The sequence below is a fragment of the Argentina silus genome (assembly GCF_951799395.1).
Source record: "Argentina silus genome assembly, chromosome: 19".
Lineage (NCBI taxonomy): Eukaryota > Metazoa > Chordata > Actinopteri > Argentiniformes > Argentinidae > Argentina > Argentina silus.
In genome coordinates, this window is record NC_139673.1 from 6,087,954 (window position 1) to 6,099,611 (window position 11,658).

Consider the following 11,658-nt stretch of genomic DNA (forward strand, 5'->3'; position numbering starts at 1 on the left):
ATCCATGAGGTAGGAGGTCGGACTGATCAAACCGTTATAATCCTCGGCCCCAGTGCACTCTTCATGTGGGTGAGTCCTGTTTCAAGACCAGATGAGCATCTTTTCCGCATTCACAAGCAAGCCACAAAGAGCGCGCGCGGAAAGCGCACGGGCTGCCAGGCGATTACAGACCTCTTGCTCGCGGTGAAATTAAAACAGAGCATGAGTTGTGAACTGCGAGGAAGATTCGTCCAATAAAGTCCACAATACGAAGTCAGAAGACGTTCATTCTACTAAGAAAATACATTCCTCTCAACAGGTGAGATATATTGTTAATGTTGAGTTGCGCGTGTGTTTGTGAAAGCCGCACGAGGTGTAAGCCTGAACTGAGATGAATTTTCGTCATATCACCAAGCAAAAAAAGTTATCTGTCACATTGATTCGTAAACGTTACCGTTACTGTTACTGCGATTTTTTTTGTCATCTTTCTCTTTCAAATTGTTAATGTTGCATTGTTACAGTTACATCCTTTAAACTGTTTTAATCCTTTCACTTGTTTCTGTTACAATGCAGCTGTTACAATGCTACAATCCAATTATACCGGACAAAACCACTTTCGCTATTACTCGCATCCCCGTGGCCTTGAAGTAGTTGCTTTGTTGTATCTTCCTTCGACCACTTTTTAAAAACACTGGATAAGACAACCTTAACAACTATTTGTAACACTACAGCACATTAGGTGCTGTTTAAACATACCAGTTCACATGTATTCATGTTTTCAGTTGCCTTGCACGAATCAAAACGGTTTTTTAAATCCACAAAGGTGGCCAGCTAATGTCATGGACAGTTCTAAGATAACCTTAAGAGAGAGAAATGTATGTTTTTGGAACTATCCAGCATGATGCTCTTGTAAGAATATGATTGCAAAGGGCTTATCCCCTGATATTTACCCTTAGCTTTTGAGATTATTAGGTTTCCTTTGTTTCTTTGTGCCCCTGTTCATGAGAGATCATCAGGATTAGTCTTCCACTCATCCCCACAATAACTCTGCAATCATTCAGTGTATTTAGTCTCATAATACTATGTTTATTTTTTATAGTGCCTTCAGGATTGGCACCCATATTACAAAGATGCTGGAGATATGGTGAATGTATTCTATTCAATGAAAACCCAGAGGTTAAAGGTTATATCACAAGCTATGTCCATATCTCTTGGAAATAACCTATATAGCTTATAGCAATGCAATTTACTAGGGGTCAGAATGAGGGGGGCAGTTCCTTGTTTGTGGAGGCTTAAGAGCTCTGATTTGTGTGTGACCTCTTATTGAAGAAGGTAGGCCAGGTCTCAAACCAGAGCAAGACTTAGGCCAATAGCCCTGAGCATTCGATTTCAGGGGAATGGATATTAGCTGGATGTTTACATGTGTTTTACTTTTACTTTGTACGTTACTTTTACTTGTAACATTGTTTATGGCGGACACACACACACACACACACAAATACACACACACACACACACACACACACACACACACACACACACACACACACACACACACACACACACAGACACACAGGCATGTGTGACAAGATGCTTGGGACGTTTGTTTTGACCACTGACATCTTTTTTTCCATGTAATTCAATTTGGTTGAACGAATCAAGGATTTTCATGGGGGTGGATTTAAACAGAGTGAAGTGACAATAACACAGCACATTCTTGTCTCATGTATGGTGTGCAGCTTTAGGTAAACCCAAAGCCAAGCCTTTGACATGTGACATGTATATGAAAACTTCAGCCATGCAGGAGCACTGGCACGCAATCCCAATTTTCAAAATCCTTGTGTAGAATGTGAATCTGCTTGTAGGGATGCTCTTTTGACTTTCCCTGGCAATGAACAACCCTCTGCATATGACAACAGTCCAGACAAGGGGGACTGTGTCCGAACGTGTATCAATTTGGTCAATACGTCACTAATCCGTTGTAATTTTGGCTCAGTATGAGCCACATGTATGCACCTGTCAGGGCTAAACACACAGAGAGACCCAGATTGAAGCAGGGGCCTGCTCATGCTCATGGATCAGTGACTCCCTGCAATGTTTCAGTGTTTCGGGTCCTCGTGGAAAACATTGGCATCTAAATAGTGAGAAGTGTTTTGGCATTTGCCATTGATGTGTAATTATCTTTTGTGTTCTGTGATGTCTACAGCTCTATGCAACTATGGGAAGGCTGTGTCATGATTTCCCCCCAGTAATTTGATTGATTTTACAGTTTGATGAATCAGGACAGGAGCTCACTGTTGTGAGGAGCAAGCATCATCGGCACACTGAGGAAAAAGTCTACACTGGTTGGACTAATGCCAGGTTTTCCAACGTCATTGTGGTTTTGTATTGAATCTCTGATTATCATTGCCTGAGTTGTTTTCCTCCATCGTGGGGTGTTTGTGTGTGTGTGTGTGTGTGTGTGTGTGTGTGTGTGTGTGTGTGTGTGTGTGTGTGTGTGTGTGTGTGTGTGTGTGTGTGTGTGTGTGTGTGTGTGTGTGTGTGTGTGTGTGTGTGCTACGGCAGACCAGGGAGCATAGATTGAAGGGCTTGTAGTAGATTCCCTGCTGAATCCTGTGGGTTGGATGAGGATTGAGGAAGACTTAAACTCAATTTGTTCGAGTTTACCATGGATCATATGTGTTTGGTCACACAGTAACATGTTGCGTGCAAGCCTTTCCAATTTGTGGGAGAGACCGTACTTGACAGTGAAGGATATACTGGCAGCCAAGACAGGAAGTGAAAGTGTGACAGTTTCCAGTCAGGTTTTTTTGAGAACTGCAGTCGCCACAATCTGTCAGAATCACCCCCGTTTAAACACATACACACGTATACACACACACACACACACACACACACACACACACACACACACACACAAACACACACTTGGAAACACTCTGAAAGACACTCCTCACTCTCCCCTACCAGTTCTGTTTGTGTTATCTCTCCTGTGTGAAAGACTGGGATGTTTTTTTTCCAGCTCAGTATTCCCTGAGAGTTTCCAATGCTCCAGTTTGCTCCAGTGCACTGCCACAACAAAGTGTTTTCAGAGAGTATCAAGGGTTTAACAGCATATGTGTCTCAGTATTAAACCAGTGACGGTTAAGAGCAGATTGACGGTATGATGATGCTTTGGCCTGTTCTGATCTCCCTCTTATCTCTGTGTTGGGGAGGGGCCTCACAGACCTACCTCTCCCTAGTGCTAAAGACTTCCTTCCTCTCTCTCTTTCTCCTCGGTGAGCAGCGATCCGGCTCTTCCTTTCGCTTCGCACACACACACACACACACACACACACGCACACACACACGCAAGCATGCACACACACACACACACACACACACACACACACACACAGACACAAGCATGGTAGGAAATGATCAGGTAATTAACGATCAATTGATTGTGATGTGACATCCGTTCTCTTTTCACATCTCCTCTCCCTCTCCACTCTCTCTCTCTCTCTCTCTCTCTCTCTCTCTCTCTCTCTCTCTCCCCCTCCCCCCTCCTCCTCCTTCCCTCCTCTCCTCTCCCAGGGTTGACATGAGGAGGCTTCATTGTGGACAGTAGACTAATCCCTGAGAGCACACACTGTGGTCTAATCTGACTCATTAACTCTGACTGCAGGGCCTCCAGCCATGGCCCTCACTAATCCTGCTTTAGCAGATCCCCTACTCATCGTGTTTATGTGCATGCAACACACATAGTATTTCCGTACTCACTTGCAGGGGGATGTGAAAGTGGACAAAGATGAACCGACTTTAAAGGCATTAATTTAATCCTTCGATTTTGAGATAAAGTGTCTGGGTGACACTTTCAGTCATGGCATTTACGGAGCAGACAGAGTGTTCTACTTACGGTTTGGTTTTGAAAACCTGAACAATGAAATGTCAATCATCTTTGTTTTAATGCATTTGGTGTTTCATACGGCACAAAAGATGAGCCTGAGCTATGGTGATGCTTTTTATTTGTCTCTCTTCAAATATAAAAAAAACTGAGGGATATAATTCAGGAGTTAGATTCTGGTTATTTTTTATATATTCAAAGATGGTATCTGACTTTGCTCATTTAGGAGGGAGTTGGAATTTGGAAGTGGCTACATGTTGCTGTTCAATGCTTCAAGCCAAACATAATATAATAATATATGCCATTTATCTGACACTTTTATCCAAAGCGACTTACATTGCAGTGAGTGCATACATTTTTCAGTATATATGGTCCCAGCGGGAAACAAACCCACAACCTAAGCGTTGTTAGCGCCATGCTCTACCAACTGAGCCACAGAGGACAAACATGTTTGATCTATTTAAAGGATAGGTCTACCAACCACTTGGCAGGTCCTTATCTACATACCTGTGTTTGATGTAGGTCAAGAGCATTGGATGGAGATGACATTTAGGGTGAAGTCCTCTGCTGTCACTCCCAGGATATCCCCCCTGTATTGTTTTCTGTAAGCGGAGGAAGTTTCCCCCCAAAAAAACAAGGGGCGCGGGGAGGACAATATTGGAAGCAAGGGTCCTTTAAAGCAGCTAAAGAATAGAACATTCTACTAGGACTACTACTCAGTAGATTCTGCTGTATTCTATTCTTAACTCTTCTGTTATAAAATGCTCAACTTGACAATGGAAACCAGGTGGAAATGGAAACCATCAATGTAATGCATACCCGGTAATAAATAGGGCTGGCTTTTTGATTTGGACAAAGCCACCATTTAAGATTTAACACCAGCATTGTAATGGAGCTATATCTTGTTTTATTATTATGTATCTAACGTTCAAATAAACTAGTCTATCCAAGACAATTTTTTTTATAAATGATTTATTACATCCACTATTACTGGTAAACTGTGAACTGAGAAACTGCAGTGCATTCCCCAGACTGTCACAATGTGTGATGTGGTGTCTGTCTGTCTGTCTGTCTTGTCTGTCTGTCTGTCTGTCTGTCTGTCTGTCTGTCTGTCTGTCTGTCTGTCTGTCTGTCTGTCTGTCTGTCTCAGCCTGCCATTATCCCAGCTGTCACTGCCCTCCCAGTCCAATTCCTCTAAGTCAGCTCTCTCCAGTCAATGGCACACTTATTATGGGCCAGGACACCTGTAGTCAGCATGGATGTGTCCTGTGCCCTACGTATTGAGCTGTTGCTGCACCTAGCCTGTACACAGCAGGCTGTCTCTATGTCTCCTTTTTATAATGATGACTACCAGAACACTCTTGGCCCAGAGAGGAGAGTGGCTTAGCCTCCTTCCAGTATTCATCCACAGTATTGTATTGTTGAGAGCACTGTGTTGCAGGGCTGAGGGGACTGTAGTTAGGCCATGACTCCAGTTGTCAACCTGGCCACTCATCACTGATGATGATGAGAGTACCTATCATCACCACATCCACACCCGCAGCCAAATCAAACCGCTAGCTAATCATGTCAAAAAGACAGACAGACAGACAGACAGACAGACAGACAGACAGACGATGACAACGTCTCTTTAAATGTGAACAATAGAGATCTCTCAGTGAAGACAGGGGGAGCAGCCAGGTGGCCCGCTGCCTAGATCCATATGGTGAGTGTTGTGTTAGGAGTCAGAAGTGATCCAGCTGGATGTGATGGGGGAACTGTCCGGCTCATTCTGTCATCCCTCCTCACTGACACTGAATGTCATCACATACTGATGAATCAGTCAGCCCATGTTTAACACAAGCCAGATTTGTCATGGGGTCTTTTGGATAGTAAGTGTCTTATAAGCCCGTGTGGGCTGAGCATGCTAAAGATGTATGACACTATCATTATTTTATCAATCAATCATGTAAGAGATGGTACCACTGTCGGCGTATGTTCTCAAAGGGCCAACATCAGTAGTGGTGTGGGATGGATAGACCCTCCCTCAAGTAGACCCATGGACAGAGGATGTGCTCTCAACACTTTCAAGGAAGTCGTATACTGTAGCTTAGCTAGGACACACAAGGTAAACACTGGACGAACCTATTTAGGATAAAACAGTTTGAAAGACGTTTGGATATCATGTAATGTTTCCAGGCTTATAAGAAACAACATATTCACTCAAATCTTCATCAAAAAGTACTGTTCCAGTGCTGGATCCCTCGTAGAATAACACAGGAAACAAAGCATGGACAGCACTCCCAATTCTCAAGCTTTTTAAATTATATTATTATTGCACGCGTTTCGGCGCGTGCCTTCTGCAGTGTGCTTGAATGAAGCACTAATATTTCCAGGATTACAGTGTTCAGTTGTTTGTACAGTCAGTGTGTAGAGCCACGGTGTTCATACCACCTCAGCCTTGAGCCTGGATAATCACTCAGGCTTTCTGAGAACAGACAGCAGGCTCACCTCAGCAGTTCAGGACGACTCCCGATCAACGAGACCTCCTTAGGGACACAGGCATTGCCCATTTGTCTCCTCCTGTTTGAAGTGGATTTGTGTTATAGTGGCGGTGGCGGTGGTGGTGGTGGTGGTGGTGGTAGAGTACTCCAGCACATCACTGAGGAGAGAGAGCTCTTCACTTTTTATTATTGGCTTAATTGTTCCATTTCCTGGGTGGCCTCCCCTCCAACAGCCTTTGTGAAACCACTCATCAGAATCCACCATCGTGCAGCTGGGAGATAATACACATTCCAACATGAAAACACACACGCACGCACACACGCACACACACACACACACACACACACACACACACACACACACACACACACACACACACACACACACACACAAAACATTTTGCAAAACATCTTGCAAAACCATACAATGCATGTCCACAGTTAGCACCTGTGTTTGCAGGAGTGTAGGCTATGCTTCCACATGTTAACCTATGTTCCATGGCAACTGCATGCATGTGTGGTACAGTGCATGTGTGGTACAGTGCATGTGTGGAAGTAGCCTGCAGTCGATGTGATCTGTTTCCCCTGAGCATTTGGTGTGTGTGTGTGTGTGTTTGTGTGTGTGTGTGTGTGTGTGTGTGTGCGCGCGTGCGTGCGCGTGCGTGCGTGTGTGTGTGTGCGTGTGCGTGTGTGTGAGAGACAGAGAGAGAGAGAGAGAGAGTGTGTGAGTATGAGTATGTGTGTGTGGGTGTTTCTCTTGATTTTTCTATCTGGTTTTTTTGAGCGTTCTTTGTGCTTGTGGCTCAAGGGCGTTGTGTAATGCTATGACAGCGCCCCATCCGGATAAGTGCCATAGAGGATGCAGAGTTGCAGAGCCCACCTACTGTATTCTGGCAGAAAGCGGTGCTTCTTCTCTCTCAAAAACACATCCATTTGGGGGGGGGGAGCTAAACTAAAGGTCGGGATTCTGGGGTTGTGTGTACTAATAGGTAAGTAGTGGGGTGACTGAATCGCCCAATTAGTCCTTTGACCGTCCTTCTGGAGCAGAAGGTGAGAGGGGCGCGGTCCTTGGTGAGTGCTGATGTCTGAATAGATGTGGTGCTAACAAGACAATATGCCAAAGGGAATGTAGATGTAACAGAGGCAAGCAATCAGTGTTACTAAGAGTCTCATGGTGTGGCGATGTTTGGACTGCTACAGGTACGTGTGTGTGTGTGTGTGTGTGTGTGTGTGTGTGTGTGTGTGTGTGTGTGTGTGTGTGTGGTGTGTTTGTGTTGATATTGTCCAGCGCATATGCTCTCTTCAGATGTGTGTATTGTTTGCATGCCACAGCGAGATTTGTTGTCGTTGGACCCTTGCAGGCTGGTTCAACAGACTGCTCATTGTGCCAGGCTAGTTAATGAGTGATCCTCATCCTCCATGATTGGGTCTCTGTTTGATGAGAGGCTGAGGACCTGTCTGGATGAATAGGGGAGAGCACACTGTGACCCTAAGGTGGGTGAATATGCAGGTGGACTTTGGCTGGTCTCGTATGTGATGATGAGACAACATTGAGCAAACGCATGCTTTCATTCGGCTGTGGGTAACTGAATCCCTTGGATGTGGCAGGATGTAGCTTGCTGGCTTCTGCCCCACACACACCACCCTTTGTGCAGTTGTCACACAGATCAGTGCTGTCACCTGTGGGACATAGTGACCTGTACCTGCACCCGGTAGAGAAACTAGATCCTTGGTTTCAGGTGAAGCCATCTATAGCTATTTGGATATTCTGCCTGTCCTCTAGCTGATAGCAAACAACCTTTCAAATGAGGCTGTGGATGAGCACAAGGATGTACCATAAGTATGGCTTTCCTATTTTGATTGAAAGATACCTAGTCTATAGCCTTTCCCTGGCTAAACAGCAGACACAAAGTCACCGTAGTCTGGTGAGTCTCTTTGATGTTGTGGGCACGGTGAGTGGATAATGAAGGGGCCGTGCCCTACGCTGGTTGGTGTACCCCCTGTGTGTTGTACCCGGTATCTTTTTTAATTTAACGAACCATGATGTATGTTTGTCTTAAGAACCACCCCATCACTTTTCGCTCCAATGGAAGGAGCAAGGAATGAGAGGCCTTGCACAAATACAAAGGCGATTGAAACCAGTTGGCGTGCCCGCACATGAACTGGCTGGAATATTTCCCCCTTAGGATGGGACTCAAAGAGAGTGAACCAAATCGCTCCATCAAATCAGGAAGTGAGTTGAAATTCCAATTTTGAAAAAAAAAAAGCAATTTGTTTTCAACTGATTGAAAAATCGGTTACACCTAATGCAATTTTCAATTCATGAATTAAAGTGTCAATTTAGCTCCTGAATTGACAGATTTATAACTGATTTCATTCTGGTGCTCAGGTAATGCTTTCACTAAGATCATTCAACAAGTGAGACTGTAGCAGTTGTTGATTGAAGCTTCCCTTCATGAAGTCGCCCTTGATGTGTTGTCAGGGAAATGAGCCACGGTTGCCAAGGAAATGAGACGGTGTGTGTGGTTGACTACTTCTATATATTACAACGTTAGGTTAGTGAGATAGTTTCTTTGTGGTAATGTAGGCTTAGAGTACTGTATATACATGTACACAGTGAAGGCTCATAGAATTCAGTGAGAGACCATTTCCCCACGAGTGGTCTGTGTGTGTGTGAGTGAGAGAGAGGGAAACAAAGAAATCAGGTTTGTTCAAATTTCTCTGCCTCATGAGGTTCGAGGATAATGACAGTTAACAAAAGTAAGAAATGTAGGTAGACCTACCAAAAACATGTAGTGTTTTTACTGTTATCGATTTAGTTCATGAATTAATTATTAGATGATTAAAACTGGTCATTTTGTTCCCAAATCGGTAAGAGAATGACCAAATAAAATCGATACCGGAATTACTGAAATTTAATTGGCTACATTCACTTATTGTACAGGTTATACAGAACCTAAAAGAGTTCTTCGGCTGTCCCTGTGGGAGAACTCTTTAAGGAACACTTTTGGGTTCCATGTAGAATGCTTATGGGTTCCATGTAAAACCCTTATGGGTTCCATGTAAAACCCTTTTGGGTTCCACTGGATGTAAATCCACTTCGATTACTGAAGCTCAACAACCGAAAGAGATATTTTCAAACTCAAGGTATCATATGATAACACCCCACTCTTATTCTGCAGACATATTCAAATCTTAATTTGCAGCAGATATATAACTGAGTTTTAGGGAAATGTGGTTCCATAAAAAAACCCAGGGAGATTTTAGGGCACAGTTCTTAAAATAAATGTGTTTTTTTTCTTCATTTTCACTGGGGATTGTTAGTAGTAGTCCTTGTGCATTGAGTTGTATGGTTTGTTTATTTTGTTTACTTTGCTATCAAGGGTGTTTGTTTGGCATACATTTGAAAGTAGGAAAAATTTAGTCCCAATAACATTCTGTTTCCGTGGAATTGCTTTGCTCAGCCATGGTTGCCTTGATGCTTTTGGCTGGGTTTCTATGCTCTGATACGAGCAGGAGGCATTTACATGGTCAGAACCACTGCCAGGTGATTGTGTTAGAGAGGCAGAGAGAGATGCATGTTATCACAACTCACTTCAAAATCTTTCCATTGCACCATTCCTACTGTAGGTAGGGACTTCATGCCAAAAAGGCCCTGCTTTCTTGAGGTGTTAGAATGAGTTAAGAAGAGCATAATTGTCCACATTGCTCATGTTAACAGCTAACATCAATCAATGTGCAGCAACAGTAAGGCCCAATGTGAGATTATAATGTAGCAGTAGGATAGGTAAGCTAAGCTAATACTCCAGTGTGTTAATGGATGCCGTGTGGAGACACCTTCTCTAAAATAAAATGTGAGGACTATGTAGAACAATGGCTCTCTGTGTGTCATTTTCAAGCCTGCATCCAGTTTTTTTTTTTTTGCACGCTCTTGTGAAGCGAGAGAGTAAGAGTGCATGAGTGTGTTTTTGTAGTTATCTAACACCAGGTGGTAAGTGCAGTGAAGGTTTTTTGGAGGTTCTGGACAATGAGGTCTGTGGAATCCAGTGAAAGGGGGAAATTCTTGTGGCTTTCAGGCTGACAGAGTGCCCTTAAGGTTTGCTGCTTTTAAAGTCAGGACAATTGCTATACAACTAGTATATGTACTAGGAAGCTTGTACAGTAGTGTAGATGGGTTTCATCTGTGTCTTGTGCTTTTATATTGAGATCATTCCACTTATGTGAGCGATTATCATATTCATATGCTAAGGATAACACTTAACACTTGGGTTAAGCACTTCACACTTGTGTGATTTTTTTGCCTGAGGAGCACTGGGCAGGGGACTGACTCATGCTCTTGACTCAGGAGAAGTACAGCAGGGGAGGCTGGTGGAGGCAGAAGTCCGAGGACGGGCTGATTGTAATGCATGGAATGGAATAAGGAATGGGACCACGGAGGACATTGAGGCCTCCGATTTGTACCTCCACCGGCCTCCCCTGCTGTACAGTACCAGTGAAACCCTTGTGCTGTCCTCAGTTCCACTAAGGCCTACTACAGTACAGTGCTCTGGGCCCCACACCCGGAGGGAGTGGCCTTGAGCTGAGCCCTGCTCTACTCTACCACAGAAACTACCAGAAAGGGTGCTGGTCCCTCCAGACATTCCTGACTGTGCGGTCGCTCGACAGACTGGGCCGTTTTTTGGTCACATTCCTTGGCACACGGTGGCGAATACAGGGGGAGCTTTTCAAAACGGTGTAACCCTAGCCCTGCACGTATGGGCCCGGGTCCACAGACAAGGGGCGCATTGAGAGATTTGGGAGGTACGGGGCCACCGGAGACAGGAGGTCAGATGTAAAGAAACACATGAGCGGAGCTGAGACTCGGAAGACCTGAGTGGAAATATGGACGGAGTGTAGAAAACGAGAGAAACTCCATCCTAAGACAGGATGTTCAGCGATGCGTACAGGCACTAAGCAAGCATGGACACAGACACAGAGCCTTTTTGCTGTAATCAACAATGATGACAGGACACAGTGCTGCGGGGGGAAAGGGGATGCATTAGCCAAATCCTCAGGCTCCATCCACCCCTGTCATCCTAAGAGGAGGCATTGGCTGTAATGAGATCTCCCCGAGCCCCTCATGCATCACTCCCACTGACTGCCAGGCTCTTTAGAGCAGCACAGCTGTAATTGAGAGCTCAACAGTGCATGCTCTGCTCTACTTAAGGCACATGCAGTATGTCAACTAGCCGCTCATTTTGCCTCTCTGATGGGATCTCCTTCACCTATTGTGATCAGCAGGAGATCTCTTGTAACTGGGTGGGGGGGGGG

General features: G+C 44.5%; 1 protein-coding gene across 2 annotated transcripts in view; it reads left to right on the plus strand.

Moving 5' to 3' along the window:
- Positions 1–145: 145 nt before the first annotated feature.
- adcy7 (adenylate cyclase 7) overlaps positions 146–11,658 on the plus strand; it is a 43,536-nt gene continuing 32,023 nt past the window's right edge. For both annotated transcript variants that reach the window (XM_083691555.1, XM_083691556.1), the window contains exon 1: positions 146–298. The gene's annotated coding sequence lies outside the window, so the exon portion shown is untranslated. The remainder of the gene's footprint in view (positions 299–11,658) is intronic.